The sequence below is a fragment of the Danio rerio genome, chromosome 14 (genome assembly GCF_049306965.1).
Source record: "Danio rerio strain Tuebingen ecotype United States chromosome 14, GRCz12tu, whole genome shotgun sequence".
In the NCBI taxonomy this organism is placed as follows: Eukaryota; Metazoa; Chordata; class Actinopteri; order Cypriniformes; family Danionidae; genus Danio; species Danio rerio.
Window position 1 is genome coordinate 5,410,818 of NC_133189.1, and position 24,382 is coordinate 5,435,199.

Here is a 24,382-nt window from a genome sequence, read left to right on the forward strand (position 1 = left end):
TGGAGAAACCGCCGTTGCCATGGCACCCGGATGACTTCCCCAAAGAGAGTTCCGAAATCGCCATTGAAGCGTTTCCATTGTTTTACTCTGGTCATCGTAATTATGCAGTCGCCACAGATACAAGCTATCATGTTTATGTTATTCTGCTTTTTTGGGAACTGTAACTGACAATCTACAGTTGCAGTTTTGTTGCCAGTGTTGGGTAAGCTACTTGCAAAATGTAGTGAGCTAAGCTATTAGCTACTCTACCTAAAATGTAGCTTAACTACACTAAAAGCTACCCTTTGGGAAATATAGCAATACACTTGGCAAAAGCAGCTTAGCTACATCTAAGCCATTTGTGCAATTTTCATTTTTAAATTGAAGCAACTTAAATCCAAGTGTAATGTAATAAAACAGTAGTACAACAAATTATTTGAGTACTTCACTATTGTGTTGTTATGAATATCAATTACTAAACTATGAATTACTGAAGCATTTATAAGCATAGCATCAGAATTAACGTTATTACATCTTAACATGTACTTCTCGAGGTATGGTCACGAGAAGTCCTGCTTCATGAATTAACTCTTCTACGTCATCAAGCAAATTTCTTGTGTTAGCCTAAATGGTTGGCGACGTCACCGACCAGGGTGCCGTTTCCCAAAAGCATCATTAGCCAACTAAGGGCGCTTTCACACCTGCCTTATTTAGTTCTGTTGAATCGCACTAGAGTTTGTTTTCCCTCTTGGTGCGGTTCGCTTGGGCTGGTGTAAATGTAGCAATCGAACTCGAGTGCGCACCAAAAGCGGACCAAAAAAGTGACATTTTTTAGTTTACTCGCTTTGTTTGCGCATCAAAACTGCTTCACAGTAGACACGGAATCGTGTCATGGGCAAGGTTTCTGTCTGCCCAGTGACTCAAGCTTCGTTGCTAAATGGCTAACAGGGATTTGATTGAGAAAATAGCTGTGTTTATGTGTTTTATGAAGGCTGATAAACAGCGTCAATATGTTTGGAGCCGTGTCTGAGGTCACTACATCCTTTCAGAGGTGCACCCAGCTCTGTGAGCTCATAAACGCCTTCAGAAACTTAACCTGGATGATGGAGTCTTTCAGCGGTGCTTCCGACCGAGCCCAGCCCAGTTTGATCAACTGTTGTCCGGTGTTCGCAGGAGGATTTCCCCCAGGGACACCAACAACAGGCACTACGTCATAAGCATGAACCTACAAGAGAAAGCTCCTGATTGTTTAACGTGGCGTAAATGTCCGCTGAAGTTCAGATTTTCCCAACTCGAGTGATTCATGCGAAACTCGCACCGATTTATTCGTGTGAATAGCGTCATTCACACTGCCTCCTTTACGTGTATCACGCCACAGGATGTCTATCCGAGCCTATCCGATGTCTATCACTCATGCTTAATGCTTCTTTCGCATTTGGTGTGAATGCAAAAAAAGAATAATAATATTAATACATTCATTACAATTTATTAGAATCATCTCAAGACTAGACTTTTTTTTTATTTCTGCCCTAGATTGATTTCTTTCAGTGAAAAAAGGAATAATTTACCATTCACACTTTCGAAATCATCTTTTGATCAGTGAAAAAAGCTTGCATAACCAACAATGTTAATATAGTGTTGCCTATACACTGACAGAAACCTTTTAACCTTTGTGTTTCTTTTCTCATTTGACACTATTTCTCTTAGGATTTACTAAATACAGAATTTGCTTGCAAATTCCGAATGAATAAACGATTAGCAAAACATTTTAACAAAAGAAATGTAATATAATTAGAGAACATACTGATTGCTTTCCTCTGAAATAAAGGGCTCCTTGCTGTTCTGTTTTGTTCCTGGAAAATGAGCAGTAATTGCTTTTACCGTTTTACACAAAAGCCGTAGCGGGGGGTGGAGGAATTGCTTTGGCGCTCACGGTAAACACGTCTAATAAAGCTCGGATGTTTCAGAAGCGTGCGGAGGAGAGAAAGCAGCCGTTTAACAACCCAGCTTTGGTATGAACAATGAGGCCGTGCTGTTTGCATAGATTTCCTCTCCCGCTGAAATGAAAAAAGATGCTCAGAGCGGAAAACTGCGCGAACATGTGGCCCATCTGTCCTCTGAGAGCTTTAAAGCATCTCCACCCATCGTTTAGCCACATGCATCAGGCTGAAAACTGAAGCTGGAATCTCCTGATAATGAAATCCTGCTCGGTTTTTATGACCTGGTACACAGACCCTGGAATGGGAAGTGGCATCTGGGACGAGTCCGTTAGCACGATTCTTCGCACAGAGAGCCGAAACCATCCCTGCAGGCATGCCACCAAAACAAACAAGACACAAGATGAACGATTCCCCGGGTGTCATGCTGCGAGGAGACACCTGACAGTAGAAAAGAAAACATGCACGCATGGGGAATGGAATGCAAATGATGTTTTTGTGGTTATCCTTTCATTTCTTACATTATGAGAGCAAGCTGGGGAAGAGAGAGAGAGGGAGAGAATGGAAGAGAGTGAGACAGACGTGTAATCTGTCTCTTCTCGTGTTATCTCCGACTGCAGTTATGTCACATCACCTTTAAATATTCAACATTGCCCATTTTATCCTGAAGGGTAGCATTTGAAATCATAACGGCCCGTCCGTTTAATTGCCAGAATGCCACCTAGGTTCTGGATCTGAATGATATTCCTTCTATTATTAATGAGGACCAGGGAGCACTTTGACATTTTGTATTTTGCTGTAAGATGCAAATGAGGTTGGTGTGTTATAGGACTACAAGACTCTGTGAGGCCAAGCACTGGCCCTCGTCCACTTCATGTGCCCATACTGATCAGAAATTTCATTTAATTTGTGATACCCTGATCACTGAAGTTACCTTGGCAACCACTTAGCAACTTGACCAGGAACACCAATTAAAAAAGAAGCACCTCCCAAAGTAATCACACTGAATGCCTGCATAGTAATTAAGCAACCATTAGTAATTACTTAAAGAATGACTCCAAAACATTGTATGACAACCTAACTGCCAAATAGAACAATGCCATAGCAACCAACATGAAGGCCCTGGCAACCTCCCAGGGTGCCTTAGCAACCACCTTGAACACCCCAGCATAATGCCCTGCACATTCACAACACTCTAGCATCACATATGTTCTTACATCAGTTACATTTTCTTCAAAATGATTGTACTAGAATGTCCTACCAACCACAAAGAATGCCATAAGCAGAATAAACTAAGACTACCTTAGCAACCAACCAGCAATCAAAATGTCCTAGCAACCAGGTAGAAGGCTCCTGCATCCAATAAGAATCACATTAGCATCCTCCCAAATCAACCATGCAGTATGCCCAAGCCACCACCTACTAATTAGGCAACCACATCCTAATAATTACTCTTGGAACTACTCCAAAACACCCTAGTAATCACTCGAATGCCCTAGCAACAACATACGACACCCTAGCTAACAAATTAAACAGCAAAGGAATCACTCAGAATGCCCTACAATCACCCAGTCTTTCAGAAACCGTACAATATATTCCAAGCGCTCATCCACGATGCACTAAAAATCCCCAAAGAACATGCTAGCACAGGGGTGGACAAACTCCGGAGTCCTGCACAGTGTAGCTCCAACACTAATCAAACACACGTGAACATGCTAATCAGTGTCTTCAAGATCACTAGAAATCTATAAGCAGGTGTGTTTGATTAGAGTTGGAGCTAAACTGTGCAGAACACCGGCCCTCCTGGACTGAGTTTGCCCATCCCTGCTCTAGCAGCTACCCAATAATCACAGCAACTACCCTGAACCATGCAACAACAGTCTCCCAGAATACCATAGAAACTAACCAGAGCAGTCTACCAACAACTTAAGTCTACCAAACACATTGCATTACTTATGTAACACTGTTGCAGCTAACAAAAATAGCCATAGCAACCAACTGAAGGCCCTAGCAACCATACCCAATGCTGTAGCAGTCACTTAACCCTTCCCATAAATTATACAGAATTTCCAATTAACCACATTGAATGCCCAAGCAACCACCCGGAATCCTGTTGTAACCACCTGAATCACCATAACAACCTTTAACAATGCCCTAGAAATCACGCGGAAGACCCTAACAACTACCTAAACTACTCTAAAAATTACCCAGAACACTGTAACATCCACCCAAAATGTCATGGCAACCATTCTGAAGGCCTTAGCCACCTTACAGTATGCCCAGCAACAAGCCCCAACAGCCTGGCTACAAATATGAAACAAAAGCTTACATTCAGAATACCATAATGACACAGCAACCATCCTGAAGGCCTTAACAACCAGCCAGAATACATTAGAAATCACCTAGACCAGTGGTTCTCAAACTGTGGTACGTGTACCACTAGCGGTACGCAGGCTTCCTTTAGTGGTACGCGGAGGAATGAAATGTCATGTACATGCTACACACATTTAAAAATTTATCATAAATGATCGATATAATATGCCACATATGACATATAGCCTATATTTCTAAGGTAATCTGCCACGTTTTTTTAACTGTGCAGAGTTGTAGCTGCTTTATTGCGCCGACTACGCTACTGTATTTCAATACTGCTCATTTTGGTGGTACTTGGAGAGACTATTTTTTTCTGAGGTGAAAAAGGGTCATATTTCGGTTATATGGGTCTCCAACAACATACTAATATGCATGCAAGGTCAAAAAACACTTTCATGGTGTTATAATATGCATTTATTTTTACCCAATTATCCCAGCGACTCTCATCGTTCAGCGATTCATTTGTTCCCAAACCCCTCCTTAGCACGAAGCTAATCTGCGCTGGTTGGACCGATGACAGCCTGTTGCGATTGGTCGACAACGTTCAGCGCTAGACAAATGCCCAGTGCTAGACAAATGCCAAAGCGCGAGACAAATGCCCAGCGCGGTTTGTCAAGCCCCCAGTGGACGGGCCCACGCGATAACCCCGTGACCGTCATAACTCCCCGCACGGGAAGTATGAACGGCACTTAGTAGTAAAAATGAAACCGATAGCGTGTACATCATTTACTGAGCGTGATTGTAGTGCTCACCAACGTGTAGCAGGCTGCCTTTTGCCCTAATAAACTAGCCTTATTTTGCACGCACCCCAGGTGATTTGTCTGCCCATTCTCACAAGTCTCATACACCAGTCTTTTCTGATCCTTCCTTTAACAAACAAATGAATCGCCCACTGTAAGCGTGTAGACTGCAGAATCAATTATTTCCCCTCAAACTTCCAACAATATCCAGGTAAGCAGAGCGTCTTCTTGACTCATGACTTCAGGATCTGTTCGTCTTCGCTGCTGTGTAAGTGGGCGGGGCGCAGGTTTACATTTTCCCGGGTTTGCGCCCATAACAACTATGTTTCGTAGTCACGTCACGCCGAAACGGCTAAAGACTCATTATGAAGACGATTCATTCTAACCACTATGAGTCGACTCTTTTTTAGATGAATCAATAGTTTTAAAAACTGTCCACTTTCAGATTTAAGCCTTAGCTGGATATTTCACTTCACATAGGCCATGTCCACACTAATGCATTTTCATTTGAAAACGCATATTTTTGTCTCCGTTTTGCCCTTCCATCCACACTGAGACGCGTTTTTAGGAAACAAAAACGTATCTTTTTGAAAACGCTCTCCAAAGTGGATAAATTTGAAAACGCCTTTTTCGTGTCGTAGTGTAGACTGTGAAAACGGAGTCTTTCGAAAACGATGACACGTTTTTTTGTCATGTGACAGTCATGTTACTAATTCGTTTACTTTATTTTCGTTGTGATTATGATTTTAGTGATGTCGTCCTTACTGTGAGGGTAAGCAGCGGCATCAGCAGGATACTGTTCTTTAAAGTGGTCCAGTATATCGGCGTATTTGTTTTGGCACGTCTCCCAGTCTACATTTTCACTCTCTTTTGCAACTTTGTATTCATGTGTTACTCGAAGCAGCAACTCTACTTCATTGTCAGTCCATTTAAAAAACTCTGTGCTTTTCCTTTACATTTTGCCGCAACGTTTCAAAGAGCCGGAAAGAAAATAAACGTCAGCCGGAAAAGCGTCTTACGTTTCACGCATGCGCAGTACAGGTTGAAAGCATTGGTAGTCGTTTCAGTGTGGATGACAAAGTTTTGGAAAACGAATAGAAACGACAGTGTGGACGTGAAGCGTTTTTAGAGAAAAACTCCGTTTTCAAATTTATCCGGATTAGTGTAGACATGGCCTTAGATCTGTGTTACACACTACATGGAAGCTCATTTTCGAAAACCCACAATAGGGCCTCTTTAAATATCTGCAAACATATTATGGTATTTGTATGCTTTACAAGAGTGAAAAACATACGTACAGCACTTTTTACCTTTCCCCATCTTGATGTCATTCATCTATGTTTATGACCTATGTCTATATTCAGACTAAAATGTATTGGTTTCTGTTTCGCTCAGCAACACGGCAGACAGCGTGACTCCCTGTGAAATGTGATTAAATGCACATTCTGACGTGAGTCACATATGTGAAGGTGACCGGAAAGAGTGAGGGAGGAGTGATATATTGGAGAAAGGAGCAGATGAGATACTGAAGGAGGAGCGAGAATGAGAAGTGCTGACAGGCTGTCAGAGAAGAGTTCAGACAGTTGACCCTTTCCCACTACTGCCTCGGAAATAAAACCCACTGCCTTCGAACAGAAAGCTGACAAAATGATGTTTATGAAGTTATGTTCTCTTCCCAGCTGCCTTTTCCAGATATGTTTGCAATTATAGGCAGAAAAAAATATATATTTAAGTGCAGATTTTTTGATAATCTTTTTCGTAATCTTACCTATTCTGAACTAAAAACAAAACAAATACATAAGTGGCATTCACTTTCTCACCTGGTGTTTTAAACAATGGATTGACTACGTGTATGTAAGATGGAAGTCGTACGACATCTTCCCTGTCTGCCTTACTCTGAGGACAAAGTGAACTCTCAGTGATCTCTTTTGGGTTCGGCAGGTAAGAGTTGTGCCAAAGTAACAAACAAACAATCGAATATAAATGTACAGAAATCACAAAGTCGTTCAAAAATGGGCAGAAAATATACTAAATAATTTTATCCAAACGAAAGTTAAGCAAAATTAACGAATAACAAAATCATGTCGGCAAAAATACACAAAAACGGGATCAAAGGAAAAGCGCGCTGTCATCCGCTCTCCCTGGCATCCTTATATGTGACAGCGCCACGTCACCCAATGATGAGTGACTGGTCTCCTGACCAATCGGCTTCCGCGAAGGCGGACCTAAAGGATATGACAGGTAGAGATGGGGAGAGAGAAAGAGAGAGAGAGAGAAAAAGAGAGAGAGAACGGGACGCAAAAATTCCACCAAAGCGACTTACAAATGAGGACAAGGAAGCAATTTACACAACTATAAGAGCAACAATGAATAAGTGATATAGGCAAGTGTCAGGTATGTAAAGTCTTAGAAGGAAAGTATTAGTCTTTTTTTGTAGTTAGTGGAGGAGTCAGAGAGGCAATTGCATATTAGTAAGGAAAGTGGAGACTAAATAGTTGAGTTTTTAGTCGCTTTTTGAAGACAGCGAGTGACTCTGCCGTTCTGATGCAGTTAGGGAGTTCATTCCACCAACTGGGCAGATTGGAGCGTTCGTTTTCTTCCCTCTTTGGGATGGAACCACGAGGTGACGTTCATTCACAGAACGCAAGTTTTTGGAGGGCACATAAATCTGCAGAAGTGAGGGCAGATAAGAAGGGGTGCAGCCAGAAATCGCTTTGTAAGCAAACATCAGTGCTTTGAATTTGATGCGAGCAGCAACTGGCAGCCAGTGCAAACGGATGAGCAGCGGAGTGACATGTGCTCTTTTAGGTTCATTAGAGATCACTCGTGCTGCTGCATTCTGAAGCATCTGAAGAGGTTTGATAGAGTTAGCTGGAGGCCCCGCTAGTAGAGAGTTGCAATAGTCCAGTCTGGAAAGAACAAGAGCTTGAACAAGGAGTTGAGCTGCATGTTTAGATAGGAAGGGTCGGATCTTTCTGATGTTGTAGAGTGCGAATCTGCAAGATCGAGCAGTACTAGAAATGTGGTCAGAGAAGTTTAGTTGGTCATCAGTTGTTACTCCAAGGTTTTTCACCATTTTGGATGCAGTAATGGTTGCCGCGTCTATCTGGATTGAAAAGTTGTGATGTGGAGTCGGGTTGGCAGAAACTTCTAGGATTTCTGTTTTCGTAAGACTAAGCTGAAGATGATGATCTTTTATCCAGTGTGAAATGTCTGACAGGCACATGACTAGACCAAGTCTGGCTTCCAGACAAGGGTCAAACATGTATCATATCTGGGCCAAGTCTCAGCCAAGTTAATAACCCATAACTGAGCCTGAACTGGGCCAGATATTTTGGTGTGTCATGACTGCAATGAAATTAATAAACCCATAAAGCATTGCACTTCAGGCATGCTATGGGTGTGCTTTTTATCGAAGCGTCCTGATTGGTGGAATTTTGAAAATAATAAAAATGAATTTTAAATGTTGGTCAAGACAGGCCAAACTTAAATGGCCCACATATCAATTATTAACATCTAGGCCAAATACTACATTTGATATCAGGCCCAAGTATTTCTCTGCCACCTCTGCCAGGCTCATGTTTGGCCCACATGCTGTATGCCAGTGCCGGATGAATGCCTGCTGGGCCATATTTAAGCCAAATCTATACTTCAGTTTCTCATCAAATCATAACCAATCAAATGCCCCCTTCAAGACGCTTCTCATTTGCTTTTTATTTGATGCACTTGAGCTCAACCACTTTCACTTGCAGGTGATAAAATAAAACGCTATTGGCTGTTTTTTTAAAGGGGAGGAGCTACACTATGTCCCACCCTCTCTTTGTTTTTCGGTTGAAATTAGGCCAAACGTGGGCGAGGCAATAGCGCAGTAGGTAGTGCTGTCGCCTCACAGCAAGAAGGTCGCTGGTTCGAACCTCGGCTCAGTTGGTGTTTCTGTGTGGAGTTTGCATGTTCTCCCTGCCTTCGCGTGGGTTTCCTCCGGGTGCTCCAGTTTCCCCCACAGTCCAAAGACGTGTGGTACAGTTGAATTGGGTAGGCTAAATTGTCTGCAGTGTGTGTGTGTGTGTGTGTGTGTGAATGGGTTGTGGCTGGAATAGGGTTGCATCCGCTGCGTAAAAAACTTGCTGGATAAGTTGGCGGTTCATTCCGCTGTGGCGACCCCGGATTAATAAATGGACTAAGCCGATAAGAAAATGAATGAATTTGGTCAAACATCAAATAAAAATGCAGATTTCGAAGCACTTCATGGGACCTTTTATTTGTAACAACTTCAGGTACGCAAGGGACTGTTGAAGTTACGTACTGATTCCGGGGATCACTGTATTGTTTGAAGCACCAGTATAGATCTTTATTTTTTCTAAAGAGCTACACAGAAGACTGTTTTCCAATGACATCAGACTATAAAACTCTTTAGCCGCAGATGAGAGGCCTTATTTTGAAGGGAGGGAAGGAGCCCAGCGTTTATCTCAGGGTGATTCAGCTGAAAGTGGGTCATTGTGAGGATGAAGTGTTCGAACCCTGGCTCCGCTTGTCCTCAGGCCCATTCATTCCACTCGCTCTGGGAACATTCGCTGGCCATTAAAGGATTTCATTTTCTCTTCGAGAGTAAAAAGGACTGACTTATGTCTAAAGGACGCAGGAGTTTTTTTCTTCCTTTTAAAACCCTTCTTGTTTCATGAAACAAAAAGCTCTCCAGTGATGAGGGTTATTTAGTGATATGTGCGTTTTTTAACGCATATTATAGTAGTTAAACACTGACATTATGATGCAACACAAATAGAATGTAAATCGCTTCAAACATTTAGAGGGACGGGTTTCTAAAACCGGTTTGTTTACACTGAAATGCTCAAATTTACTTACTGTATAAAATGGCATTGACTACTACATTGTACACTTGTTTTTGTTTGTTTTTTTAAGTGTTTACAAAGCCCCTAAAAGTACAAACAAATGAATAAATAAAGATAATAAAAAATATAAACATTAAAAATTACAAATAATACTTTTGTGTGCGTAGCCCCTAAAAAGACATCGGCGAAAATAAAAATGAAATAAAAATGATATATATGTCTTGCTCACGCAATGCTTTCTTTTATGAAATCTATTACTTACGGTGGCCGAGAGAGCCTAACATGCTGCAATTTCAGAAAACCTCACAGGTCAAGTAAACACGAACGATTAATAAAACACGCTGCATTTTCTCACAATGCAAACGAATAATAAAACGCGCTGCATTTTCACACAGCGCAAACATTTTACCCAAACACGCTGCATTTTCTCACAACACAACATCAATATTTCAAGGAGACACTAAAAAGTGGCGGACCCCACTATTTAGGATATGGTTATTTCGGTTAATAAATGCTAAAGAAACAGGAATCGGGATATTAAAATAAACAATTGATAAACTCACCTTTCAAAGATCTCATACAACTTCACTGAGTATTACTGTATGTTCACACCGAAAGCGGCGAGAGCGTCAAAGTAGCTGGAAGACATTAATTTTCAATGACAGCCGGTGGCGAGGAGCAACGAGGCATGTCTTCGCTGGTGTGGGCGTCGAGGAGAGTTGAAATCAAGTTATCTTTATGGTAATGAGCTATGACACGGTTAGGCGGCAAGCAATCATAATGAAGAGGTCCACCGCTTGAGAGGAGTTCAGAGAACACAGACCTGTGAACTTTGGTTCTGACCACAGTTATTCCCAAGGGATTGATTATTGCGGTTGCCGGATTTCTAATTATTTACAATGTTTTCTTACAGGAACATGCAATAAATAAGTTACTGGCAAGTTACTGATGTGCATTAATGTATATATATATATATATATATATATATATATATATATATATATATATATATATATATATATATATATATATATATATATATATCTTTAAAAAAGCGGGAATCTCACGCAACAGTACAAAACAGTATTGCTGCTTCAGGATATTTTAGACATAAAGACACATTGGATAATTAAGTTAAGCAAAGCCAGAACACATGCTACTTGATCTTCCATTGTTAAATAAATTTGATAAGAAGTGCGCAACATTTTCACACTAGAAAGCATGTAAGAATGTAACTGATATGCTGCAACGGCCCCTTTAAATACGAGATCAATGTAGCGAATTTTGACGCTCCGAAGCTGAAGGCAGACAGTAATGCCGCCAGGGCGGCCAGACTGACCTTGGACGCTGTCACTGCTTTCGGAAAATTGTATGACGTGTTTACTTATGCTATCTTTGACTAGCATTTAAATTAATTTGATTATCTGAAACATTAAAGTGTGACAAACATGCAAAAAAGCAATCAATAAGAGGGCAAACACGTTTTCACACATATATACAGTTGAAGTCAGAATTATTAGCCCCCTGAATTATAAGCCAGCCTGTTTATATTTTTCCTCAATTTCTGTTTAACAGAGAAAAGTTTTTCAACACATTTCTAATTATTATAGTTTTAATATCTCATCTCTAATAACAGATTTCTTTTATCTTTGCCATGATGACAGTAAATAATATTTGACTAGACATTTTTCACGACACTTCTATACAGCTTAGTGTAATTTTAAGGCTTAAATATGCTAATTAGGTTAACTAGGCAGGTTAGGGTAATTAGACAAGTTATTCTATAATGATGGTTTGTTCAGTAGTCTATAGAAACAAAATATACCTTAAAGGGGGTAATAATTTTGTCCTTAAAATGGTGTTTAAAAAAATTAAAACCTGCTTTTATTTTATAGCCAAAATAAAACAAATAAGACTTTCTCCAGAAGAAAAAACATTAGCAGACATACTTTGAAAATTTCCTTGCTCTGTTTAACATCATTTGGAAAATATTCAAAAAAAGAAAAAAAATTGAAAGGGGGGGCTAATAATTCTGACTTCAACTGTATATGCGTTCATAAATAGCTCAAATTACATTGAAATGATTTCACCTTGTGCGTTTGGAGAACTGGATATCTAGTAAACACAGCCACCTGGACCCCATCAGCACAGTAAACCTAGTCTAGCCTTCTCCATAAACAGCTGGTTTGGGTCGAGTATCTGTATTCATGCTCCAGATCGTGATGAAGATAAACTCATTAACTCATTAAAGGCCCCGGTCAGGGTTTTAGCAACAGGAAACAAGCAAACGCTTTTCCTCTTCAAGCACATTAACTGATATAAATCATGCACAGGACTCTTTCCTCCAGCACACACACACACACGCACATCTAACAAAATACAGTTAAAGTCAAAATGTTTAGCGCTCCTGTAAATTTGTTTTACTTTTTGAAATATTTCCCAAACTATGTTTAACTGAGTAAGGAAATTTTCACAGTATTGCCTAATATTGTATTTCACAATATTATATATAATATTTTTTTATTTTATTTTATTTTATTTTGGCTCGAATTAAAGCAGTTTTAAATATTTTTTAAACTATTTTAGGGTCTATATTATTAGCAATACTTAAACTGTATGTATTTTTTATAGTCTACAGAACAAACCATTGTTATACAATGACTTGCCTAATTAACCTAGTTAAGTCTTTAAATGTAACTTTAAGCTGAATACTAGTATCTGGACAAAATATCTACTAAAATATTATGTAATATAATGAAAACATTTTCCTTTTGTTAAACAGAAATTGGGGAAAAATTTAAAGGGGGTCTAATAATCCAGACTTTAACTGTATATTCATAAATGCCTCCTGCTACTGCTTTTACCAGCCGAGATGATGAATGTGGACAAATTTATCCGTGACCCCTGAAGGTCAGGAAAGCCACTAAAGATGAAAGTAGGAAATGGTGGGCTGTCAGTGACTCTGAAGATGTCATAACGCCACAACGGCTCCCGGACCACTGCAATTTCAAGGAGATTGATGGTCCAATTAGAGACGGGCCAGAAGGATGTGGCAGCGTGCACATTTTCATACTGTACTAACAGACTGCAAATGTGTCTGTCGCTCTGTCATCGGCTTCTGATTAGCGATCGGTGCCCACGTTTAGTTGCTGAGAGCTGAAAGGATAGTATCTGATACGTGTTCCTTTTTGGGGGTATTGTATTGTTGGTTCTATGCAAACTAAGCAAATTAAGTTTAGAAGAATTTTGGAAGAAACAAGTGACAGCAAAGAAAGTTAATTCAAATACAAAACTGAAATATTACATGAAAAAATGAAAGAATAAATGAAAAAAAATTATGTATTTAATAAAGAAACATAAATCAATTATAATCAAGTTGATCAAAAATCTAATTACATTATATATTGCTTTAAATATGTACATAATTATGCATAAAAATAATAAATAAAAACATTTATATTTATACATTTATTAAAAATAGAAAAATAAATACAACAAATTTTTTATAAATTTATTATAAAATATATTAGTCATAATAAAACATAAAAAATCCAATTACATTACATAATGTATAAAATATAGACATAAATATAATTAATAAATAAATGTATTTTTTAACAATGAATTAATTATAATCAAATTAATGAAAGTTTAATTACATTATTCATTCATTCATTCATTTTCTTGTCAGCTTAGTCCCTTTATTAATCCGGGGTCACCACAGCGGAATGAACCACCAACTTATCCAGCAAGTTTTTACGCAGCGGATGCCCTTCCAGCCGCAACCCATCTCTGGGAAACATCCACACACACACTCATACACTACGGACAATTTAGCCAACCCAATTCACCTGTACCGCATGTCTTTGGACTGTGGGGGAAACGGGAGCACCCGGAGGAAACCTACACGAAGGCAGGGAGAACATACAAACTCCACACAGAAACGCCAACTGAGCCGAGGTTCGAACCAGCGACCAAGAATCCTTCTTGCTGTGAGGCGACAGCACTACCTACTGCACCACTGCCTCGCCTTAAATACATTACATAATTTATTAAATATATGCATAAATAAATAAAAAATAAACAAAAAATTGACATGACACTGTTTTTAAAGGCGCAGTATGTAAGTTTGACATCCAGTGGTTGAACTAGGTATTGCATTCTTTGATCAAAACAAACGCAAACGCAGGTTGCCAGATTAACGAACAACAAGAGCGATTCTGATGATCGAGCTGATTTAAACTGTGTTCTAAATAAAAGCAACGGCACACGATAGAAGGAATATTTTAAATATTAAAAGGAATTTTTGTTCTAATCAACACCTCAAATTGACTTCAATTCACCTAGACACTGCATGTGTTTGGACTGTGGAGAAAACAAGTGCTTAAGGTGAAAACCCACGCCAACATGGGGAGAATGCAAACTCAACACAGAAATGCCAGCTGACCCAGCCAAGACTTGAACCAGCGACCTTCTTGATGTGAGGCGACAGTGCTAACCACTGAGCCACCGTATCACCTAAAATATAATGATATAGTCTATACTAACTGAGAAATGAATAAATATATGTATTTTCAAATGTGGATCTACTTATTTATGCTGATCACTGTATACAGAAATGAAAAAATTGGTTTATATTCTCTATGCTTCATAATTTTACATATAAAACTCAAAACCTGACATCCATTCCTGAGGGAGATAAAAAAAATCAATAAATACATGTGTAACATAAATCAGTTGTGAAATTGTTGTGTGTTTCCTTTGACAGTGTTTACGCAGCGTGTTTGGGGAGATCAGAGAGAAATGACAGACTGATTTACCTCCGGCTGTGTTTCTCTGCAGCTCAAAACCCAGAATATTCTCACTGTGTCAACTCAGCCATGATGAAACAGAATTAATTTTAATTAAAGGTGATGTACTTTCATTTTAGAGTGTTTATGGCCTGTTGCTGGAACACAATTAGCTACATCCTTCTTGCACATTTGTGTTTGCAATGCTAGTTATTCACCCTGACCTAAGTTTACTGTTGCTATTTTATTTTTGTGTTTTCAATGCTAGTTTTCACTCTGGCCAGCCAAGTTTACTGTTACTATTTGTTAGTTTTAAATGCTAGTTTTCACTCTGCTATAAGCTAGTTTTCACTCTGGCTACAATGCTAGTTTTCACACGGGCTAACCAGGTTTATTGTTGCTATTTTAAATGTGTATTTTCAATGCTAGATTTTATTCTGTCTAAGGTACAGTATATGCTATTTTTCACTCTGGCTACAACGCTAGGTTTCACTCTGGCTAAGCAAGTTTGCTAAATTATATTTTATTTGTGTGTTTACAATGCTAGTTTTCACACTGGCTACTAAGCTAGTTTTCACACTGGCTAAACAAGTTTGTTGATATATTATTTGTGTGTTTACAATGCAAGTTTTCACTGGCTATATGCTAGCTTTCACTCTGGCTTACCAAGTTTACTGTTGCTATTTTATTTGTGTGTTTACAATGCTATTTTTACTTTGGCTAACCAAGTTTACTTTGGTTATTTTGTGTTTACAATGTTATATTTCACGTTGGCTAATGTGCTAGTTGTCACTCTGGCTACAATGCTAGTTTTCACTCTGGCTCAGGAAGTTTACAATTGCTATTTCATGTGTGTGTTTACAATGCAAGTTTTCACTCTGGCTATATGCTAGTTTTCACCCTGGCTTACCAGGTTTATTGTTGCTATTTTAAATGTGTATTTTCAATGCTAGATTTTATTCTGTCTAAGGTACAGTATATGCTATTTTTCACTCTGGCTACAACGCTAGGTTTCACTCTGGCTAAGCAAGTTTGCTAAATTATATTTTATTTGTGTGTTTACAATGCTAGTTTTCACTCTGGCTACTAAGCTAGTTTTCACACTGGCTAAACAAGTTTGTTGATATATTATTTGTGTGTTTACAATGCAAGTTTTCACTGGCTATATGCTAGCTTTCACTCTGGCTTACCAAGTTTACTGTTGCTATTTTATTTGTGTGTTTACAATGCTATTTTTACTTTGGCTAACCAAGTTTACTTTGGTTATTTTGTGTTTACAATGTTATATTTCACGTTGGCTAATGTGCTAGTTGTCACTCTGGCTACAATGCTAGTTTTCACTCTGGCTCAGGAAGTTTACAATTGCTATTTCATGTGTGTGTTTACAATGCAAGTTTTCACTCTGGCTATAAGCTAGCTTTCACCCTGGCTTACCAAGTTTACTGTTGCTATTTTATTTGTGTGTTTAGAATGCTAGTTTTTACTCTGGCTAACCAAGTTTACTTTTGCTACTTTGTGTTTACAGTGTTATATTTCACTTTGGCTAATGAGCTAGTTGTCACTCTGGCTAACTACGATTACTGTTGCTATTTTACATTAATTTTGATCATCTATAGGTAAAGATCGTTTTTTTCTTTTTTTTTTCTTTTAGTTAACACTGAGCTACACCCACATATAAAAATGTAGTCAATATTCTTATGGTAAAAATATCAACAATAGAAATAATATCTGGAAAATCCCTGATGATATCGAGGCTAAATATCCAAACAAGTTATATTCCAAATTTGAATTTGATATCTCAAAATATGAGCCTCAATGAAATTTAGTTTGGCTGCAGTACCAGACATCACCACCAGATGACATTCAGTTCACATTGGTAACCATATGAAAAGGCTCCCTACTTTTGTGTGTTAAGGAAAATGAACCATATATTTTATATTTTGACAATATTTGTAAAGTAGGCATCAAATTGGTGGTATTTGATTTGAATTTAGCCTCTAAAAAACTTCTAAACATTTTTTACATGTGGATTGCTGTAGCAAAGTAATGCTTAAACTCAAACTCTTATTTGTCACTAAATATGGAAACAAAATGTTAAGCTGTCAAATGATATATCATTTGTTGTGCTTTATGTTTAGACTATAATTTTATGGTTTAAAATCATAACCACAAACGGTCCCACAGGTTGAATAGTGACAATAAACGGATTTTGATCTTTTCATACAAAACAAAAATAAACAGTATTAATGTATTCAGAAGACTTACAAATTTTGCAGCGATTTACAGTTGGTCATGATTAGATTAAGATTTAATTGCCAAATAATAAAATAAACTTAAGCATCCGGCTATTGGGATGGTGACAGTTTACTTTCCCAAACTACATTACTGGCACGCTAGCTTCTTTTCCTAAATCTTCATATAATTATATGCATTGTGAAAAGACTTACACAACTACATTTGACTAGCATTTTTGTAGATCTTTAGTTTTAATTGTGCAAATTATTAGTTATTTACGTTATGTACTGCACGCGTCCCTGGACACAAGAACTAAAAGTGAGGATAGTGTGCTTCGACAGCCCAAACTTACTTAGATTCAAAATCTCCATTATTTTTTGAGGATTCTTGCAGTATTTACCTGATGAAAGTTTCTTTAGAATCTACTGGGTTATGGGTTTGAATTTAGCCTCTAAAAAGAACTAAGTATTTCTTTTACATGTGGATTGCTGTAGCAAAGTAATGCTTTACAATTCTGATGAGCATCCTTGTCGCAAATGAATAAATAAGAGGTGCTCAGTGATAGCTATTAAAAATCTGTCTCCAGACATAGAAAGTAGAAATTTTAAGCTGTGCATAGTTTTCTTCAAGAGGCCAAACCTACTCAGATTCAAATACTTCAGAACTTTTAGAGAATTCTTGCACAAATGACCTGTCAAAAGTTCCTTTACAATCTTCTGGGTTATGGAGGGCCACAGGTGTACAGTATTGGTCCACTCATCTTCGCGCTGTAGGTCTTTCCACGTCTCTCTGGGAACAATTAATGTCAGCCATTCAAAGTGCAGCTATTGGTGGAGAGCAGGACTTCAAAGGCCAACCACCTCAAAGGCTTCCAGCGCAGAAACGGCCCTCAAAACTCCTCTAAAGCACAGAGAGAGTCCTGTTTCTATGGCTCGGCGAGGGAGGGGAAGGCCTGCGCTCTTTATGAAAGAACCTACTAACATGCAGGAAAATCTCCATGGGACTGAAAACTTCCATTCAGAGTGTTGAGGAACAGAGAGATGGAGAATCCTGATCAAAAATGTTTGGTTCATGAAGAGGGTTTTAACCATTGCCCAGTCATATTGTAGTTGTATTTTATTATTATTATTATTTTGTCTTTTTGGAAGCAGGCAGATTTCATGGACTTGTGTTTTTGACATTGACTGTGGACTGGCACACAGCCAGAAGTTTCACCATTGTAGGGAGCTACGCTTTGTTCGCTGGTGTGGACCATTAAATCCCATCATCCCCCTCCCTCTTTTTCTCTCTCTTTTTTTTTTTTAACCAAAGTCCCTGAAAGACTGAGCACCTGTTTAAGTAAAAAAAAAAAAACAATTAAGAGTCCATTGGAAGTATTTAAACCCCAGATTAAAGAGGATGGTGCAAATGGGAAGTATTAGGATTTTCTTTTATAGTTTTTTATTCCAGACCTACATGGAGCCTTTTCGGGTGCACAAAGACAGCTGTAGCCTCCCAGTGACCGGCTGTAGGATTCAGTCATTAGCCACAAGCCAGGGAGTTGTTAAAATGCAATAAACCATAACATTTAACGCCCTTTCAATGCAGAGTTCATTTTAATGATCAAAAGATTGGAGATTAGCACTTCTTTTTTTTGTCACCTTTTATCTTTTGTGGAGGACAGGTACAGGAAGTTGTCATTTAGGAGGCACTTTAATCCAATGTGACACATGGAGAATTTGGTGCAGGCTTAAATCTGTGCTAGAAAGTTACCTGAACTGAGATACAACCAATGTTGTCATGGGAGAAACATACAGTATGTGAAATGTATAGTTAAGGAAGTTACTAATGCCCCGTTTCCTCTGAGTGGTATAGTACAGTTGCGTTCAGTATGCTTTTATGGCCATTTCGACTATCGAAAGGTACCTTTACCATACCACTTTTTGGGAACCCGTTTGCAAGGGTACTTAGCACAACAAAAGGGTACCAAAAGTTGGAGCAAATCGCACAGCTGAATGTTACTGGTTTACAGAGATTCGTCACTCACTCGTGCAACAAGCCAGGAGAATAAAAACAATGGAACCGCCATTTTTAAAAACACAGCCGTGACATTACACTGTAATACTATATACATATAATAATGAGCTATGGTCAACCCAAGTTTAAACTAATCTTGTTGTCATCTTGATGAACAGCTTACAAAGCCAAGAAAAAGAGCCGAACTACCCTGTGCCCCGTAGTTGTTTACAAGGTCGTCTGAAGTGTGAGTGGTTTTGCTTTCTTGCTGGCCCTCGCCCCGCTTCTATGTTTAAAATAATGAACTTCTTGAGCTCATTACTTGATTGAAATGCATCTAATATGCATTTGGGATGGTTTTGCAAAAAGATTTGTTTCACTACAGGATGAACACATGACTATTTTGGGGACCTATTGTCCCTAAAAAGGACAGCAAAACCTGAGAATTTTGCCATTTTGTGTTGTCCCCTAAAAGGGAAACGACATCTTAAAAAATACTCAAGTATATTTATCTAAAAGTGTAAACATTTGAACACGTTTTCTGAAAGTGAGTTTAAAAGCAGGACTTGGTTTGTGGATGGAAAATATTGTTTGATCAGTATAAAATATTTTAATATGGAAAGTCTGCACAAATCATGGAAACTTAATGTGTGTGTTTGTGTGTGTGTGTGTGTGTGTGTGTGTTTATGGGGCTGAAAATAACTGTTAGCCATGTTTAGCATGGTAAACAATTATCGATTAAAGGGGACCTGTTATGCAAAAATTGCTTTTATAAGAGGTTTAAACACAGTTGTGTGGCAAAAGTCACAGTGTGAATATAACCAGCTTCTAGCTTCTAGCCATGTTTAGCATGGTAAACAATTATAGATTAAAGGGGACCTGTTATGCAAAAATTGCTTTTATAAGAGGTTTAAACACAGTTGTGCGGCAAAAGTCACAGTGTGAATATAACCAGCTTCTAGTGGTAAGATATATTGATTTGTTTTATATATAATCACACCTGAGGCCTCATGGTGGAGCAGTGGGTAGCACGATCGCCTCACAGCAAGAAGGTCTCTGGTCTGAGCCTCGGCTGGGTCAGTTAGCATTTCTGTATACAGTTTGCTTGTTCTTCCCGTGTTGGCGTTGGTTTCCTCCGGGTGCTCCGGTTTACCCCACCTGTCCAAAGACATGCGGTACAGGTGAATTGGGCAGGCTAAATTGTCCGCAGTGTATGTGTGTGAATAGGAGTGTATGGGTGTTTCCCAGTGATGGGTTGCAGCTGGAAGGGCATGCGCTGCGTAAAAACATATGCTAGATAAGATGGCGGTTCTTCCTCTGTGGCGACCCCAGATTAATAAAGGGACTAAGCCGAAAAGAAAATGAATGAAGGAATAATCACACTCGATAACACACACTCGATCTGCAGAAATGCTTTGCTTGACATTTTTCCTTTGTACGTGTAATCCAGGGGTCACCAAACTTGTTCCTGGAGGGCCGGTGTCTAGCAGCCCCAACCCTAATCAAACACACCTGAACTAGCTAATCAAGGTGTTACTAGGTATACTTGAAACACCCAGGCAGGTGTGTTGAGGCAAGTTGGAGCTAAACCCTGCAGGGACACCGGCCCTCCAGGACCGAGATTGATGACCCTTGGTGTAATCACTGGGGGAAAGTCCTGCCCACTAATGACAATCTCTCCCTCATTATCATAAGACTTCAGTCTTGTTATTGAATCTGCCACTATGCTGACACATAGGCATTTCTAGCTCCGCCTTCTCCTGTACAGAGCACAATCTCATTTAAATTTAAAAAGACACTCACCAAAATGGCACAATTTCGATCAAAGCCTAAAAGGGTCAGTTTCAGAGTTATGAAACATAATTTGTTGGGTATTTTGAGCTATACACACTTCACATACACACTCTAGGAACATCAGAGACTTGTAAAAAGGGGCATAATAGGTCTTGCCTTTATTTTAAGTTCTGCCTTCTTGTCAGCTTGCTTCCCTGCTGAAAAATCCAGCTTAAACCAGCCTAGGCTGGTTGGCTGGTTTTAGCTGGTTGACCAGCCTGGTTTTACAGGGGTTTTGGCCATTTATTGGCTGGAAAATGACCAGCCAAATCCAGCTAAAACCAGCTTGACCAGCCTGGTTTAAGCTAGATATAGCTGGTTTTGGCTGGCATCCCAGCTTGGCTAGGCTGGTCAAGCTGGTTTTAGCTGGTCATCTCCCAGCCTGACCAGCAAAGACCAGGCTGGAAATGGCTGGAAACCAGCCTGGAAGTGGTCAAAACCCCTCTAAAACCAGCCTGGTCGACCAGCTAAAACCAGCCAACTAGCCTAGGCTGGTTAAGGCTGGATTTTTCAGCAGGGTTGTGATATTTCTTTCTTTTAAAGTCTGTTCTGATACATCTGCTTAAGTAATAAATATATCCCAGTAAATGAAGAAAATCTAAATAGATAATAGTAAACAGGATTTCAAATTTTCTGTGTCAATATTACAGGCCTCAGCCATGAAAAGCCATATTAGAAATATGGCCAATTTTTTAAGCCTAGTTTGTACTTTGCACCCACTTTCAACTACAATGGCGAAACAAGTGACGACAGGAGGTGTAAATGAACTCCAACTCAAAATAAATGCGGAAGCAACTCTACAGTACTCCTTCCCTCATCTTTCGGGAGGGTAAACAAACACAGCAGCCATCTTTACCTGTGGTCTGCAGTGACTTCCAGCATCCCTGCCGAGACTTGACTGCAGGTGACTCTGCGCTCCTTGTTTTGTTTGGTCTGGCCTCCCGGTCCTCCTGCTGTGACCCCAGCGCATGTTTCTGGCACGTTAGAGAGGCTCTCGCTCTGATTAGGGTAATTACAAACCATCTCTGCTCTGCCCGCTCCTCAAAGCCCACTTCAGCATGGATTCATCCATTTGTCTTAAAGTAATGAAATCCCTGGGGGAGGGGCGGGAGGCGCCGCGTGGCGGGGCGCCTCATTTCAGGAGCTATTAAGTAGCAAACGTGCTACTCGCTAGCACTTTTATCACTGCGCTCGTTAATCTCAGAGCCCTTCCGCTCCGTGGAGCTGCTGCCATTGCGGTAATCACAATAAATCACCACGACAACTGCTGCGGCCCAACCGTGGTGCAACGGAAGAGCAGAATAACAGCCGTCTCAAGCACCGCCGCACTGATGGCTCTTTCCAGTAACATTCATTTTGGTTTGAGGATCTTTGTGTAAATACAAAATTAAAGTTATTTTTTTTATTATTTAGATGAAATTTAGTTTGCAGAATAAATCTTAAGAATAAATCTGAATAAAACATCAATACATCATCAATACTTCAATACACACAGTCAATCTGTGCGACTGACATGAAACTGCTTTGAAATTTGCGATTGAACTCTTGCAAGCACTCATAATTAGTCCTCTAATTTATATTAGATTAATTGGATTTCATTGCAAAATATTACACAGCGCAGCAGTAAATGTGACAAATGTGAAATTTAACCTACTAAAACTGTTGATGCGAACCCGAACCTACAGGACTGTAAACCCATAAACACTTCAGTGTGTTCATTTGCTCCAACCTCAAAGTGAAATGGGCGGTGTTTAAGACATATTAAGATTTAACTGTGACATAAAATAAGCAACATTTGTTTGTCGCTTTTGATAGATATAACAACCTAAACAAAACCTAACCAACCATTTTAACATATCTAAATACAATTTTAATTTTAACATATCCATTTTTCAAATCACAGTTGTTGAGTTTCACAGGATTCATACAACATCTAAATACAATGAAATACTAACTAAAATGTAAATACTATTACTAATCAATAAGCCTTTAATTAGCCCGCTCTTTTTTAAGTAGAACATAGATGATAGACAGAAATAATTCAAGCGAAAACACGAAAATGCCTGACCAATATATATATATATATATATATATATATATATATATATATATATATATATATATATATATATATATATATATATATATATATTAGGGATTTCAGAGAATTTCACGGTACGGTAATACCTCGGTATGAATGTCACGGTACGGTATTTATTGAACCATTTACAGGAAAAAACAAAACTTATGAAAATACTCCAAAAAAGTGCCAAAAGTGTCAATGACATACAAATTAGTCATCTATCTGTAAGCTTTGAAACAGGAACTAAAATTTTAATAACAAAAAATTATTAAACCATGTAAAAAAATTAAGTTTCAATGTAGTAGTGTTGAAAACTAATCACATTCAACATTTAATCACTCACTCACTTAGATAAAGATGGGTTTAAAGGAAAATTATCATATAAATATAATCTGGTAAAAGCTGGTATCTCTGGGCATTTACAATGTCCCCTGCAACAGAAAAAAACCCTCTCATTTGGGACTGAGGTTTCTGGGACAAGAGAGATATGACTTGGCCCAGGTTGTTAGCAATGGGGAACGTTGTGCATTGTCTTTCCCCCACTTGAGAGGACAAACCATGAGTGAGATAGAGATCTCATGTCTGCATCAATCTGAACAGTGTGCTGTGTTTCTGCAGTCCCCATGACTGATTAGTCGTATTCCCCAACTTGCAGGCACGTGCACACACAGTGCTCAACCTGTGCAGTGCACATGCCCTTTTTAGTCTTGGATAGAAAGTTCCCTTCCAAAATGATCAAAAGTGCCCCCGCGACGCGACATACCCTCCGTCCCCGCTTTACAGTACGCGCGCGACAACACAGCTGATAAGAACTCGCGCGACAACACCGCTTTTCAGTACGAGCGCGACAACACAGCTGATAAGAACTCGCGCGACAACACACCTATTCAGTACGCGCGCGGCGACAACACCCAGCTCTTTTTTTATCCCTGCTTCTAGCAGCACACTCCATTTCCGCATTACTGGATCTGTAGCGACAACAGACCGCAAGGGATTATGGCCAAGCATGGGCTGATGGGAAATGTAGTTTCCGGTACCTCCCGTTCGCTTCATTCGCCTGAGCAAATTTTCTCAGAAGACCTATAGTTTTACCGAGTCATGCGACTACGGTAATATCAAAAAAAAATAATATTGCGGTATGACAGTATTTACAATAACGTTACATCCCTAATATATATATATATATATATATATATATATATATATATATATATATATATGAGCAATATCACACGAGTAGCAGTGCAATATGGCTGTGTATCAGCACTGGTGGGAGGCGTGCGTTGGCATGAGGCCGCAGGCCGAGTGCCTTAGTGCACCCACCAGTAAGACTTGAGTAAGATTTTTCAGTCATCTTTCCACCACTGGTTGCAGCTAAACTCTCCAGGACACTGGCCCTTCAGTACAGAGTGTGGACAGCCCTGACTTAGCCAATCACCATAAGCAAGAAACGACTGAAATAGTGACTGCCGGTTTAAGTAAAATAGTGGAGTAAAAATATTGATACAGAACTAAAAAATGTACTCAATTAAAAGTAAATAAATACATTATTAAAGCTACTTAGTAAAGT

General features: G+C 39.1%; 1 long non-coding RNA gene across 6 annotated transcripts in view; it reads right to left on the minus strand.

The window, feature by feature from the left end:
* LOC137487507 (uncharacterized) overlaps positions 1-24,382 on the minus strand; it is a 255,307-nt gene that overhangs the window by 24,071 nt on the left and 206,854 nt on the right. For 2 of the 6 annotated variants that reach the window (XR_012390165.1, XR_012390170.1), the window contains one exon: positions 19,897-20,054. The exons of the other annotated variants lie outside the window; for them this stretch is intronic. This is a non-coding gene — a long non-coding RNA (uncharacterized lncRNA). The remainder of the gene's footprint in view (positions 1-19,896; positions 20,055-24,382) is intronic. 6 annotated transcript variants of the gene reach the window in all.